The sequence below is a fragment of the Pristis pectinata genome, chromosome 8 (assembly GCF_009764475.1).
Source record: "Pristis pectinata isolate sPriPec2 chromosome 8, sPriPec2.1.pri, whole genome shotgun sequence".
Classification (NCBI taxonomy): Eukaryota; Metazoa; Chordata; class Chondrichthyes; order Rhinopristiformes; family Pristidae; genus Pristis; species Pristis pectinata.
In genome coordinates, this window is record NC_067412.1 from 2,676,180 (window position 1) to 2,691,680 (window position 15,501).

General features: G+C 43.6%; 1 protein-coding gene across 1 annotated transcript in view; it reads left to right on the forward strand.

Moving 5' to 3' along the window:
- The window catches only part of glis2b (GLIS family zinc finger 2b), a 180,479-nt gene that overhangs the window by 96,720 nt on the left and 68,258 nt on the right, over window positions 1–15,501 (forward strand). The gene's annotated exons all lie outside the window — the stretch shown is intronic.

Genomic DNA, 15,501 nt, shown 5'->3' on the forward strand with positions numbered 1-15,501 from the left:
CTGAGAACACAGAGCGAGAGAGGCGCAAATACAGCCCCACCCGCCCACTCAGTCCGGCTCTGGTTTAAAGAGACATCACACAGCCCTTTGCATATTTTCAGCCAACATCCTGCATCCTATTTTAGGTGCTGTGCGATTTTAAAGACTACATGAAAGGTAGTAAGTGTGATCATAATAGGAGCAAAAGAAACTCCAGGGACATTCCCTGAACTGCAGGGGGCCGTGATTAAAATATAATTTTATTTATTTTTCGTATCCCATCCTAATGTAAAGATATCACTAATTTCGCAAGAGATGACAGCCGATTGTAAATACGTTGGAAGCACGTCAGAGAAAGCTAACTAGACTGATACCTGGAATGAACGTGTTATTTTATGGGGAGAGGTTGGACAGGCTAGGCTTGAATCCGCTGGTGTTTAGAAGAGTGAGAAGGGACTTGATCGTAACGCACAAAATCCTGAAGTGACACTGGAGAGGCTGCAAAAAGGTGACGACAGGGTGGATGTGGAAGAGAACTCTGGCGTTGGAGCATCCAGAACTAGGCGTCACTATTAAATAGGGGGTTGCCCATTTATGACAGAGATAAGTTTTTTTTCCTCTGAGTTATGAGTTTTAGAACTCTTTTTCTCAAAGAGAGATGGAAGCAGAGTCGTTGAGTATTTTTTAAGAGGGAGATGGATCCATGATAAGCAAAGAGGCAAAAGATCATTCAGAATAGGAGTTGAGGTTGCAATCATATCAGCCATGATCTCATTGAATGGTAGCGTGGGCTTGAGGGTCAAACGGCCTTCTGCTCCTAATTCAACACACACAATGCTGGAGGAACTCAGCGGGACAGGCAGCATCTATGGAGGGAAATGGACAGCTGACGTTTCAGGTGGAGGCCCTTCATCAGAACTGGGATTGAGACTCAGTCCTGATGAAGGGTCTCAACCCAAAACGTTGACTGTTCATTTCCCTCCATAGATGCTGCTTGACCCACTGAATTCCTCCAACATTGTGTGTGTTGCTCCAGACTTCCAGCATCTGCAGTCTCTTGTGTCTCCATATGTTTACATATTTGTTCTCTGGAGCGATGGAATCTTGCTTTACACATAGTGATAACAAACCGTCCAGCTACAATGGAGATTGAATAGCAACTGCATGTAAACAAGCACAGGAGGTCTGCCCACCAAGCAGAGTAACCAGCCCATTGCTGCACATCGTTCAGGTGCTCCACATCAGTCTGAGTATATTTCTGTCACTTTCTTCATCATGGAATTCCCAGACCCTTATTTGGCAGTGGTGACCCTGATTAAATGTTCCTCCTCCCCCCCCCCCCCCACCCCCCACAACAGGTGCACATCCATTGATCGGGTATGGGAGCAGAAATCTAGTGGTTCAGGTCAGACATGATCGCCTTCTGATACTATTGCCAATCTTCCTTTGCTACTGCTTCCTGATTGTAACCACAAGAAAAACAAAATGCTGATTTCATAGGGATCACACTGTTTCATAGTCAGTCCCACTCCGGTGCCAGCATATTGGCTTCTTACCCCCTACATTAGGCTGGAGATAAAAGCTGTTTTAATTAGTCTTCGAAATTCCTCCAACATTAGACTGCATTAATTAGTTAGATTAGATCTTCAAAGGCTAACATCTGAACCGAGGGAAGCTTGTGTAACTGCGGGCAGCAAAAATGAGCCTGGTTTAGCTCAGGTATGTGTAAATCATAAAGCTGTGGGGTTTACCTCACTTCCAGATTTAAATCCCTGAACAGGACAGACGAGTTCTCTGTTCTGATGTGACGTTAAACAGAGACCCCATTTGTCTTTGGGGAGGATGTAAAAAGTGTTGTGCCACTCCGGAATCTGCCCATGAGTACTCCTGGCCAGCATCTATCCCTGAAGCAAAACCAGGTAAACAGATTAAATGGACATTCACTGCTGTCTGTGAGATCTGATTGGGCACCGATTACTGTGTTTCAAAAAGGACCCTAAGTAAGAAAATGAGAGATTTTATGTTACAATAATTGCTAATAATCCAGTAAGGAACTTGGGGGTACTTCTTTACCTAAGGAAATGTGACAATGTAGAACTTGCTACCAGAGGGAGAAAGGTTAGAAGGAAATGCTGATAGGATTAAATGAAGTAGGGTGACAGGAGGCTCACATGGAACATAAACACTGAGGTGGACCAGTTTGGCCAAATAGCCTGTTAGTGTGGTGTAAATTCTGCCCACCTCTCGCTCTCCACATCAGTGGACCCTGGCACATTTACCTTAGAGATGTCACCAGGCACATAAATACACTCCATGGAAACTGACACCTCAAGAATGCAATGAAAGCAACTCACATGGATGTAGCTTAAAAGCAGAGTTTGGTGAGATAATTTGATCCTTGTGCCCTTAGAATTCTTCCAATCTCTGGCACAACTACAGGACATTACAACAAGGAAAGGGGATACATGGTGCAACCTAGCCAGGATTCCACTGTTTTGGGAGATTCCATCAGAGATGCAGTATGAGACCAGAAGAACTGGTCCAGGTATGTAATCTTCACATTGGGAACAAAACCTGTGAAATCAACACAAAATGATTTCACTCATTTGAGTTGGCAAATCTGCAACCTTTCAACCTAAGGAAGTGTGGTTGCTAGGCAGGAATAGAATTGAAACAGTTAGAATTTTGCAATGTTTAACTATTTTATCATTAATATTTATTCATAGGAATTCAGGGAGAAACTGCCTATTATGTGTAATCTGATGTTTAATTTTGAAGGGCAGATTGTGCAAGTCTTGCTGTTATTTCCATGAGGGTAGAAGGTGTAAAGGAGTGATCCAATTGAGGGATTTAAAATGATAAAAGGGTTTTATAGGGTAGATAGAAAAATGCTGTTTCCTATGGTGGGAAGGGAATCCATGTCAAGAGAACATCATTTTAAAATTAGAGCTATATTGTAAAGGAACAAAATCGGGTTCCACTTTTTCATATGAAAGTTAGCAGCAACTTTTAATTCCCTTCCCAAAGAGAAACACTTGGATTTATCTAGCACCTTTCACTACTTCTGAATGTCCTGTCACTTTTGTAATTTGGGAAATGCAATTGCCTGTTTGCACAAAGCAAGATCCCACAAATATTGATAATGATAGAACATAGAACATAGAACAATTACAGCACAATTCAGGCCCTTCGGCCCACAAAGCTGTGCCGAACATGTCCCTACCCTAGAAATTACTAGGCTTACCCATAGCCCTCTATTTTACTCAGCTCCATGTACCGATCTAACAGTCTCTTGAAAGACCCTATCGTATCAGCCTCCACCACCGTTTCCGGCAGCCCATTCCACGCACTCACCACTCTCTGAGTAAAAAACTTACCCCTGACATCTCCTCTATATCTACTCCCCAGCACCTTAAACCTATGTCCTCTTGTGGCCACCAATTCAGCCCTGGGGAAAAGCCTCTGACTAGCTACCCGATCAATACCTCTCATCATTTTATACACCTCAATCAGGTCCCCCCTCATCCTCCATCTCTCCAAGGAGAAAAGGCCGAGTTCCCTCAACCTGCTTTCATAAGGCATGCTCTGCATTCCAGGCAGCCTCCTTGTAAATCTCCTCTGCACTCTCTCTATGGCTTCCACATCTTTCCTGTAGTGAGGCGACCACAACTGAGCACAATACTCCAAGTGGGGTCTGACCAGGGACCTATATAGCTGCAACAATACCTCACGGCTCCTAAATTCAATTCCCTGATTGATGAAGGACAATACACCATATGCCTTCTTAACCACAGAGTCAACCTGCGCAGCCGCTTTGAGCGTCCTATGGACTCAGACCCCAAGATCCCTCTGATCCTCTACACTGCCAAGAGTCCTACCATTAATACTATATTCCGCCAGCATATTTGATCTACCAAAATGAACCACTTCTCACTTATCTGGGTTGAACTGCATCTGCCTCTTCTCAGCCCAACTCTGCATCCTATCTATGTCCCTCTGTAACCTCTGACAGCCCTCCAAACTATCCACAACACCCCCAACCTTCATGTCATCCACAAACTTACTAACCCACCCCTCCACTTCCTCATCCAGGTCGCTTATAAAAATCACAAATGGCAAGGGTCCCAGTACAGATCCCTGAGGTACACCACTGGTCACCGACCTCCACTCAGAATATGACCCTTCAACAACCACTCTTTGCCTTCTGTGGGCCAGCCAGTTCTGGATCTACACTGCAATGTCCCCTTGGATCCCATGTCTCCTCACCTTCTCCATAAGCCTCGCATGGGGTACCTTATCAAATGCCTTGCTGAGATCCATATACACTACATCTACTACTCTCCCTTCATCGATGTGCTTAGTCACATCCTCAAAAAATTCAATCAGGCTCGTAAGGCAGGACCTGCCCTTAACAAAGTCATGCTGACTATTCCTAATCATATTATACCTCTCCAAATGTTCATAAATCCTGCCCCTCAGGATCTTCTCCATCAGCTTACCAACGACTGAGGTAAGACTCACTGGTTTATAATTTCCTGGGCTATCCCTGCTCCCCTTCTTGAATAAGGAAACAACATTCGCAACCCTCCAATCTTCTGGAACCTCTCCCGTCTCCATGAACGACACAAAGATCATCGTCAGAAGCTCCGCAGTCTCCTCCCTTGCCTCCCACAGAACCTGGGGTACATCTCATCCGGTCCTGGCGACTTATCTAACTTGATGCTTTCCAAAAGTTTCAACACCACCTCTTTTCTAATATCTACATGCTCAAGCTTTTCAGGCCGCTGCAAGCCCTCACTACGATCCCCCAGATCTTCTTCCCTGGTGAATACTGACATAAAGTATTCATTAAGTACCTCCGCTATTTCTTCCAGATCCATACACACTTTCCCACTGCTGCATTTGATAGGCCCTATCCTTTCGCATTTCATCCTCTTACTCTTCACATACTTGATCATGTAATCTGTTTTAGTTATGCTGATTGAAGAATAAAAATTGGCAGCATGACACCAGAGAAAGCTCCTCCTCTTTTCTTCAAATCTGAGCCACATTAAAATGAAAAAGCACAGGACTTTAATTGAATATGTCGATAGAAAGACACCCAACAGTATAGCTCATCAACACTTTCAGTGCTACACTGGAGTACCAGTCCAGATTATCTGTGGTTAATTCCCTGGAGTGGGCTTTGAACACTTAACCTTCTGTACTAGAGATAAGAATGCAATCTATTTAGAGTGAGAGTCAATTGAAATATTCAAGATTCTGGGTAACTTTTGTTAGGCAAGAGTATCAAGGAACATAGAGCAAGGGCTGGAAATAGATTTGAGGTACAGATCAGTTGCTATCTAACTGGATGATGGAACAGACTTGAGGAGCTGAATATTCTCTTTTGTTCCTGTTGTCTTTTCCTTCATGTGCAAGTAATTATCACTTTGCACTTAATTACTCACTGTCTAGTCATACATTTTTCAAACTGTTATAAAATGCCAAGGAAAACATGCTCTTCAAAACACAGAACAATATATTGGGAAATATGCTGAAAAAAAGCAAAAAAAAATTAATTTTCTTGAAAGATCATATTCCCTTGAAACAAATCCCAGATAATCTTCTTCTCCTACCCACTTCCCTCCCAGCTAGGGTAAGGAGAGGCTTCCCTGAATCCTCATCAACACCAATAGCTTCTATATTCATCCTCCATAATTTCTGCCACCTACAATGATATTCCACCACCGGACATCCTTTCCCTTTTCTCTCCTTTCAGCATTCCAAAGGGACCATTCCCTCTATGATTCCCTGGTTTTCTCTTCCATCTCCGCCAATCACTGCCCTTCTCACGGCACTGCCCCATGTAATTGCAGGAGTCGCAACATCTGCTCTTTTACCTCTGCCCTTCCACCATCCAGAGACCTAAGCAGTCCTTCCAGGTGAGGCGGCAGTTCACTTGCTGAAAATGGTTAGGCCTAGGACACAGCCCTGAGGAACTCCTGCAGGATGCCCTTGGCTGGGAAGATTGACTTCCAGTAACCAGCTTCCTTTGTGTGAGATGTGACTTCAACCGATGAAGAGTTACCTCCAGTACGTCTCTCTCCCTTGGTCTCATTTTATCCCCCTTTGTCTACCTCTCCCCCTCAGAGTCACAGAAATGCTATAGCACAGAAGGAGGCCTTTCTGCCCATTGAATCCATGCCAGCTGCATGCAAGAGAAATCCAACTACTCCCACTCCCCTGATCTCTCACTGCAGCTCTGCATTTTTCAAGTACTTATTGCTGAATCCCTTAGGATGCCATCATTGCATCTGCCTCCACTACCTCTCTTAACAGTGCATTCCAGTCTCTAACCACTCGCTGGGTAAAGAAGGTTTTCCTCATGCTTCTTTTAGTTCTGTTGACTTCCTATGATGCACTCTGGTTCTTTAACTCTTCTGCCAACGGGAACAGCTTCTCTCTGTCTGCTCTGTTGAACCCTTCATGATCTTAAATCTCTCTAACAGATCCCTTCTCAACAACCACTGCCATGTAGGGAAGAATCCCAAATTCTCCAGTCTATACACGTTCCTGAAGTTCCTCTTCCCTGGAATAATTCTAGTAAACCTCATCTGTCTGAGCACATTGCAGCCTTCACGATTCAATGTTGAATTCAATAATTTCAGGTAACTTGCTTTTTCTGTTTTTATCAGAACTGCTGTAAGTTTGGAGACATAACAGACTTCAGCTGCTGGAATCTGGAGCAAAAGCAAACTGCTGGAGGAACTCAGTGGGTCGAGCAGCACCTGTGGGGGGATAAGGAATTGTTGACGTTCTGGGTCATGACCCTTCATCAGCACTGAGAGTGGAGAGGGGAGATAGCTGGTATAAGGGGCAGGGAGGTGGGGGGAGGTGACAGAGGCGCTGGTAGGTGATTGATGGACCAAGGAGGGGTGAGGGATGGTGGGCAGAAAGAACCAGGTGGAGGAGAGGGGAGGGAGGAGTTGGGAGACAGAGGCAGGTGTGCGAGAGGTGGAAGCAGACAAGGGGAAAAGAAGGTGGATGGAGCCAGGTGGGGGGGAGAGGAGGATGGAGGTGATAAATGGGGGCACAAAGTGCTGGAATGTGACATGTAAGGAAGGTGATAATGGGAACCGTTGGAGGGGAGAGATGAAGGGCAGGTGGAACCAGAAGGGGAAGGGGATCCCGTGGGTGACGAGTGTGGGTAGTAGGTGGATGGAACCAGAAAGGGGAGGGGGATGGAAATGGGTGATCGTGGCTGGAGGGGGTTATGGGAAAGGGAGTAAAAATGGGATGACTGGAGAGGATCGGAAGGTGGGGGGGGGGGGGGGAGCACAGGAAGTGAGGGTTCTCTGAAACTGGAAAATTCAATGACCATACCATTGTGTTGTAGACTACCAAAGTAGAATACGAGGTGTTGTTCTTCCAGTTTGCATTAGGCCTTGGCCTGGCAGTGGAGAAGGCTGAGGGTGTGGTAATGGGAAGGAGAGTTGAAACGGCATGCAATGGGGAGCTTGGGATGGGCATTGCAGACAGAGCACAGGTGCTCTGAAAACCACTCACCTAGTTTGTGCTTGGTCTTGCTGCTGTAGAGGAAGTCACAGCAGGAGCACCAAATGCAGGAAACGAGGTTGGAGGAGGTGCACGTGAATCTTTGCCTCACCTGGGAGGGCTGTTTGGGTCACTGGATGTTGGTGAGGGAGGAGGTGTAAGAACAAGTGTTACACCTCCTACAGCTGCAGGAGAAAGTGCCAGGAGTCAGGGAGGGATGAGCAGACCAGGGAGTCACGGAGAGGGTGGTCCATGTGGAAGGCAGAAGTGGGTGGGGAGGGGAAAATGTGGGCTAGTGGTGTGATCCTGCTGTAGATGGCGGAAGTGACGAAGGAAATGACGTTAACTTCATTTTCCTCTCTCCATGGACACTGCCTGACTTGCTGTGCATTTCCAACGTCCTCCAACCTGCATGTTACAGCATTTCCATGTCCCTTTGTTTGTCTATCCACCAGCCCTGCCCCCCACACCACCACCTTATTCGCAAGTTAAAACAAAGTTGTTTTCTCACTTTCCCAGTTCTGATGAAGGGTCTTTGACCTGAAGTGATGACTATGTTTCTCTCTCCACAAATGCTGCCTGACCTGCTGGATGTTTCCAGCATCTTCTGTTTTTTTGGATTTCCACCAACAACCGCAGTTTTTTGATTTTGAAGGAAATAATGTCATTCAGATCATAGTAAATGCAGGTGGAAGTGCAGTGACCAAATTTCAGAATATCCCCTTCCCTTGTTTGTGAAGTTCTGTCCCGTGCACTGCACTGTCGAGATTGAGCCTGTGCTTGTTGCCGGAGGAGCATGTTAGAGCTTGTAGTATAGTAAAGGTTCTGCTTTGTAGCCAACTGTTATTTGTATCAAATCTCCAGGGAACTTCATGTCCTTAATTAAACTTTAGTCATTTTTTGCAAAACCCTGAAACCTTTGTTTTAGGGTAATAATTAATTGTCGCTTCTTGTAAAAGTAAAATAAACAACTAGAGGAATAATATGAAAACCCAGACTGACAGCAGTGTAGAAAAAACAGTGAAAGGTTGCCAGCTCTTGTGGATATATTCTTTTAGCTGATCATGTGACACTTCAGCATAGAGTTCCATAGCTCTTGAGGTGAAGACCATCATTCCATTATCCTGTTTGATTTCTTTGTGTACTTAGACATCCAAATCCCTTGGCTCCTCCACATTTTTTGTCTCTCTTCATTAAGAAAATATTCCTATCTGTCTTTTGTTGACCCAGTGTGGATTTCCTCACACTTCCCAATGTTATACTCCATCTGGAAGAGCTTGAGTCATTCATTTGATCTGCCCTTGTCCGTTTGTATCTTTCTATTCCCACCTACATATACTGTGCTTCCTAGTTTAGTGTTATATGCAAATCTGGATATAGAACTTTTTATTCCCTCCTCAAACATTTATAGTTCCCTGTGGAATATCAAATATCACACCCCACCAGAGTTTGTGCTGTTTAGTCCAATGTTGCGTCTATATCCATCCCAACCATTTATTGTCAGTAGCACCAAGGAGATCCACAATTCCTGGCAATTCCACAATTGGTTTTGGTACCCCAGATTTGGTGCCCCAGCTAACTTTTCCTTTTGGGGGAACTAATCCTTGATGTATCTGGCACCTCTGCGGCTGGTCCTCATGTGACAACTCATTTCTAGCTGGGCCTTTGGATTAAGAAGACAATTTTGGATGACTTTCTTTTCCTATTCCCTTCTGTAATCCCCGGGCACAAAGGCTAAATTCTGTTGGTTACAAGCAGCTGACAGCACAGACTTGGGTCTGAACCTGGAACCTCTCCAGATGTGTGACTCCAGTTTGATACAGGGCACTGCATTCATCTATAGAACCAGACCGGGGAGCCAAGCAACTCTATATTCTGAGAAACTAAAACTTCTGCCAACAGTTTCTAACGCTAGGCAGGCTGTAACCCAGGGGAAAGCAGATCTCTGGGGCCACTATTTGGTAAAGGAGTTCCTGTGTATTTCTGAGCAAGTTTCAACTGCTTCCTGTATTGCCATCAATCAAAATGTATCCTCTCGATTTGCAGAGGGTGTTATTATGCTGCGTGGAAATAAATATGGAGAGCTCGAATCTGCCTGTGAGGAACGTGTTAAACCTCTCTAACTCTCTTTACTGCTGCACAGGGCCAGTGATTCTGTCACACCCAGGTACAGCTCTGTTAATATTTTACTACAAGTCCTCAGTCACTGCTTGTAATGTTTAAGTCATTTCCTAGTCATCAATTAAATGTGCTGCAGATGAGGGTATTGGCTGAAAGTCATCAAATATACTCTCTGGTGTTTCCATTATTCAGAGCTCTCTCCGGATCATTGATTCAAACTTCAGCACAAAATCTCGGCCAACATTCCCAGTGAAGTACCGAAGATGCACTGCGCTGTCAGACAGACTTTCAGATAGGACAAAGTCTGCTCTCACAAGCAGACATAATTGATCATTAGACTAAGAGGTCAGAATCAGAATTATTATCACTGACTTATATGATGTGAAATTTGTTGTTTTGTGGCAGCAGTACTGTGCAAAGAGATCTTGGAGTGCATGTCCAATGATCCTTGTAAGTAGCACTTGAGATTGATAAAGTGGTTAAGACTGCATACACTTGCCTTTGTTAGAACAGCAGCAGGCAGATTATGCTGAAACCATGTAAAATATGAGTTATGCCGTCGTTGGGGGACTATATACAGTTCTGGTCATCACACCACAGGAAGGTGTAATAACCTTAGAGAGGGTGCAGATGAGAATTATGAGGATGTTGTCAGGACTGAGGAGTTACAGTTATGAGGAGAGACTGACTAGACTGGGCTTGTTTTCATTGGAACAAAAGATGCTCGGGGGAGATTCAATTAAGGTTATGAAATTAAAGACAACATGTTCCCCTTGGCTGACAGGTGAATAAATAAATATGGATTTAAGCTAATTGGTAAAGGGATTGCAGAGTGATTTTTCACCTAAGCAGTGGGGCCCTGGAACTCTCCTTGAAAAATGGTGGAGCCAGTACCTCTTGTCACACTTAAGGAGCAGTTTGATAAGCACTTGTAGAGCTATTACCCACAAAGTCAGACAAGAACTGGGAGTATGGGGTAAATTGCTCCACCTTTGACTGACATGGACACAGTGAACCTAAAGGCTTCCTTCTGTGCCTTCAATTTGCAGGATTCTAAGATTTGAAAAAGTTTTCCCCAGTATTCTGGTCAATGTGCCTCAACCAATCAGTATCATTAAAGTTGAATATCCAATCGCCATGAAATTGAACTTCGTGGGATCTTGCTTCCGCAAATTGGTTGCTAGAACTTCATTGACTAGAGAATTCTTTGGGGTGCCCTGAGGTTGTGAAACGTACTATAGAAAAGCAACTCATTCTCTTTTCCTTAAAAGTGCTCTTTAAAGTAGTGGAGGTGGTGCCTAAATGTCCATTGGCATCTGTCACAGGACAAGGAAAAGTTTGTCTTACTTTTAGATATTTGGTAATCATCTTGCCAGTTTTCATTTTCATTTTATTTTCCCAGTAGTGGCATTTGAGTTGAGCCAGTGTTTGTCCAGATGAAGTACAAAACAGTATTACTTTGGGGGGGCTTCTTCATACTATATTTTCCTTAGGATTAGAGCCATCCAATGTGCTAATAACTAGACCTTACATCCTCTCTGAACTGGGAAGCTTATTTATTGCTGAAAATATAGACAAATGTAATGAGGATTTCAGAGAATCCACGTCACGGCTCTGATATCCGAAATGTTTTTCATTAGCAGACATCAGAATTAAGCCCCACAGCCACCTCAGTGCCCACAGTGCACCTTTGACATCAGGCACCTTTGTATGTTCGTTAGGATTATCTAATGTTCTCTCATCCAATGGCTCTGAGGATATGTGTAACATCTCTTTACTGCTTACCCTTGATTTACTAGTCCATAGAGCCAGGGGCTTTATTGGTTTGTGTGGCTCTACTTCATCACCAGGCAGAGGGAGGCAAGGAACATTCATGTTGTTGACAGAACCATCTCACACAGACGCATGTCCCAGCAGATCCAAGTCTGCAGCATGAACTTACTTTTATGAGCCACATGATGGCATTGCAGTGGAGGATTTGAGGTGGGTTCCTCCTTGAGATGTTGGTCTGGGGTGTTTCCCAAATGGTGTTCCACCTACTATTGGATATATTCCAGGAGGTGTTGTCATGTGATCACCAAACACCCCATCCCCCACATCAACTACTATTGGTTGCCCAGCACATCCATTCTTACAGCTTCCTACCTTCCTGCACCAATTGCAAAAAAACTTGGCTATTTGTTACCCAATTGGATGATTCCTGACTGTCAATCAAACATTTTTTTTACCCATGGCCAAACTATTTTTATAACTAAAGGATTTGCATCTTTCACAATCACATAGTGCTTTACAGCCAATTAAGTATGTTTTAAGTGTAGTCACTCCTTGTATGTGGGCAGCCACAATTTGTACAAAACAAGATCCCACAGACAGCAGAGTGATAATGACCAGAGGATCTGTGTTAATCTGACTCCAGATGAAGGGTCTTGACCTGAAACTTTGACTGTCCATTTCCCTCAACAGATGCTGCCTGACCCGCTGAGTTCCTCCAGCAGTTTGTTTGTTGCTCCTGATTCCAGAATCTTCAGCCTCTTATGTCTTTTGGATGAGGGATAAATTTTGCCCTCAAATCTGGGAAGAACTTCCCTGTTCCTGGTGTAGAGTTTCTATATTCACCTGAAAGGGCAGTAAAGGTTCAATTTAATATCTCGTCTGAAAACATTATCTTCAAAAGTGCAGCTCTATCCCAGTAATGCACAGGCATATAGTCCAGAAATATTTTTTTATATTTCAAAAGTAAACTTTATTCATAAAAATTTATACGGGAAATACAATACAATCAGTACATGTCTTTTTTTCACATTCGTAGTGTCACCAAATCAGTCTAGAAATATCTTCAGCTCTCTTAAGTAGAAACACTCTATAATGTTCTAACTGGATGAGGAGAGTTTTGGCAGACGAATCCTGGTTAATACTAGTACAGCTACAGTGGCAAAATACTGAGAAGGCAGAAATCTGAAATAGGAGAAAATGCTGATAATACTCAGCAGGTCAGACAGCATCTGTGGAGAGAGAAACATAGTATGAACTTGTGTAGCTAACGGTAATAAATAAATCTAGTTATCTGCATCTGTGAAAGCTGCTAAATTGTTACTTAAAATACAAATAGTTCACCTTTAAAGAAGAGAATCTGGAAATGGTTCATTATGGGGACTACTTTCATTATAAGTGATAAGGATACCAAATCATCCTGATTTAACCTCCTGTCAATCCTGCACATGTAACATTCTGATCAGATCCTTTTGAAGTATGTGATATAAAAATAACTGATAAAATTATTACAGAATCATAGAAATGTATGGAACGGAGGATGCAAGATGACCATAAACAGATCTCTGTCAGCTATTCAAGCTGTCAGACCTAGCCGTGTCAATTACAACTTCTCAAGGGCTCCTCCATTTTAATTCTGATGAGGGTTTCTCCCTTCACCACCTTTTTGGAGCACTAGTACTCTTATAGTGAAAATTATTTTCCTCGACTTCTCTCTATTCTTTCTGCCAATTAACAGACCTAATTCTCCTTGTTATTGACTGGTCTACCAAGAGAAATAGTTCTTTCCCATCCACCCTGCCTCTCTTAAATTTATACACCTCAATTAAACCTCCCATCAGTCTCTTCCTTTTTTCAAATGTCAGTCTCTCTCCTCATAACGATTATTCTTCAGCCTAACTAATGTCCTTCTGGATAGGAAGTCAGCTCTCCTTACCTTGTCAAACCTCCACATGATGTTAGGTCCACCAGTGGTGAACACTAAAACAGCTAGCAAGCTACAGTTCAGGGGGCAATTAGGGACGCAATATGAATGCTGGCCTTGCCAGCAGAATCCACATGCCATGGATGGACAAATTGAAAAATGCTTGTAGATCTCTGCAGCATTTACATCCATTGTGTGGACCGATGGATCAGTGTTCCTGTCATGCTCCCTGTGAGCACCCAGCCAGGAAAAATCAGTCTTGTTCAGTACTTGGCTGGGAGACTACCTAGAAGTTCTCAGTAAAACAGGCTTGCTGTCTAAGGAGACATACATTCCAACTGGCAGACTGAATTCAATATTACACTACATTGCAAATTGCAAACAAACACCCTCTTTGTAGTTGAATATCAAAAATCTGCAGAGTCCAAAACATTCATCAGGTCAGGTAGCATCTGTGGAAAGAGAAACAGAATTAAAACAAGGTGCATATCTGACAAAGGGTCTTTGAAGTATTAACTCCGTTACTCTTTCCACAGATACTGCCTGACCTGCTGAGTATCTTCTGTTTTTATTCCTTCTTGGCAGTTGTGAAGACCAGAACTATCTGTAGTACTCCAGCCGTGGCTAGAGTAATGTTTTGTACAGTTCTAGCAAGACATCCCTCCTGTTGAAATTTTTGCTTCAGCTGATGAATACATGTATGCCTTCTTAACCTCTTTATTTATTGTCCTACAAACTATACGAATTTGTGGACATGCACTTCAAGATCCCACTATTCCTCTACATTCCCTAATATCCTTCTATTACCGTGTATTAATTGTCCTTTTATTCTCCATCACTTCTCTAAATTGAATTCTATTTGGCACCATTCTGCCCAATCGATTAGGGATCTGCTGTCTCCTTTCACTGGAGCTTTGTCACAAGAACAAGAGGAGATCCTTCATCTCCTCTGTTCATTCAAATCATGGCTGATCCACCCCAACTACATGAAAGTTCTTAAGTATCACTCAGCACCCACAACCTCCCGGGATGGAAGACAGTCACATACTTCATCATCTCACTCTCAAACAGCTCGTGCTTCTCCCCCTCCAACCCAGCTCACTGTTCTAGACTCTCCCACTGGACGATATAGATTCTCTGTATCCATCTCATTATATCTTGGTTGGATTACTCCTCAGCTTTATAAACACAATGGAATAAAAGACAACCTTCCATGATAATTTACTCTGTTAAGCCCAGAGTTCCTTCAGCCAATTGCATAGATTGGTATTGGTATTAGTATTGGTTTATTATTGTCACTTGTACCGAGGTACAGTGAAAAACTTATCTTGCATACCGATTGTACAGGTCAATTCATTACACAGTGCAGTTACATTGGGTTAGTACAGAGTGCATTGAGGTAGTACAGGTAAAAACAATAACATACAGATAAAGTGTCACAGCTACAGAGAAAGTGCAGTACAATAAGGTGCAAGGTCACAACAAGGTAGATCATGAGGTCATAGTCCATCTCATTGTATAAGGGAACCATTCAATAGTCTTATCACAGTGGAGTAGAAGCTGTCCTTAAGTCTGGTGGTACGTGCCCTCAGGCTCCTGTATCTTCTACCTGATGGAAGAGGAGAGAAGAGAGAATGACCCAGGTGGGTGAGGTCTTTGATTATGTTGGCTGCTTCACCAAGATAGCAAGAGGTAAAGACAGAGTCCAAGGAGGGGAGGCTGGTGTCTGTGATGCGCTGGACTGTGTCCACAACTCTCTGCAGTTTCTTACGGTCACGGGCAGAGCAGTTGCCATACCAAGCCGTGATGCATCCAGATAGGATGCTCTCTATGGTGCATCAATAAAAGTTGGTGAGTGTCAAAGGGGACAAACTGAATTTCTTTAGCCTCCTGAGGAAGTAGAGGCGCTGGTGAGCTTTCCTGGCCGTGGCATCTACATGATTTGACCAGGACAGGCTGTTGGTGATGTTCACTCCCAGGAACTTGAAGCTCTCAACCTTCTCAACCTCAGCACCGTTGATGTAGACGGGTGCATGTACACCGCCCCCTTTCCTGAAGTCAATGACCAGCTCTTTTGTTTTGTTGACATTGAGGGAAAGGTTGTTGTCATAGGGAAAGGTTGTTGCAAACACTCTCTTGCAGATCCTCATTCCACTGTTGACTAGTGTATT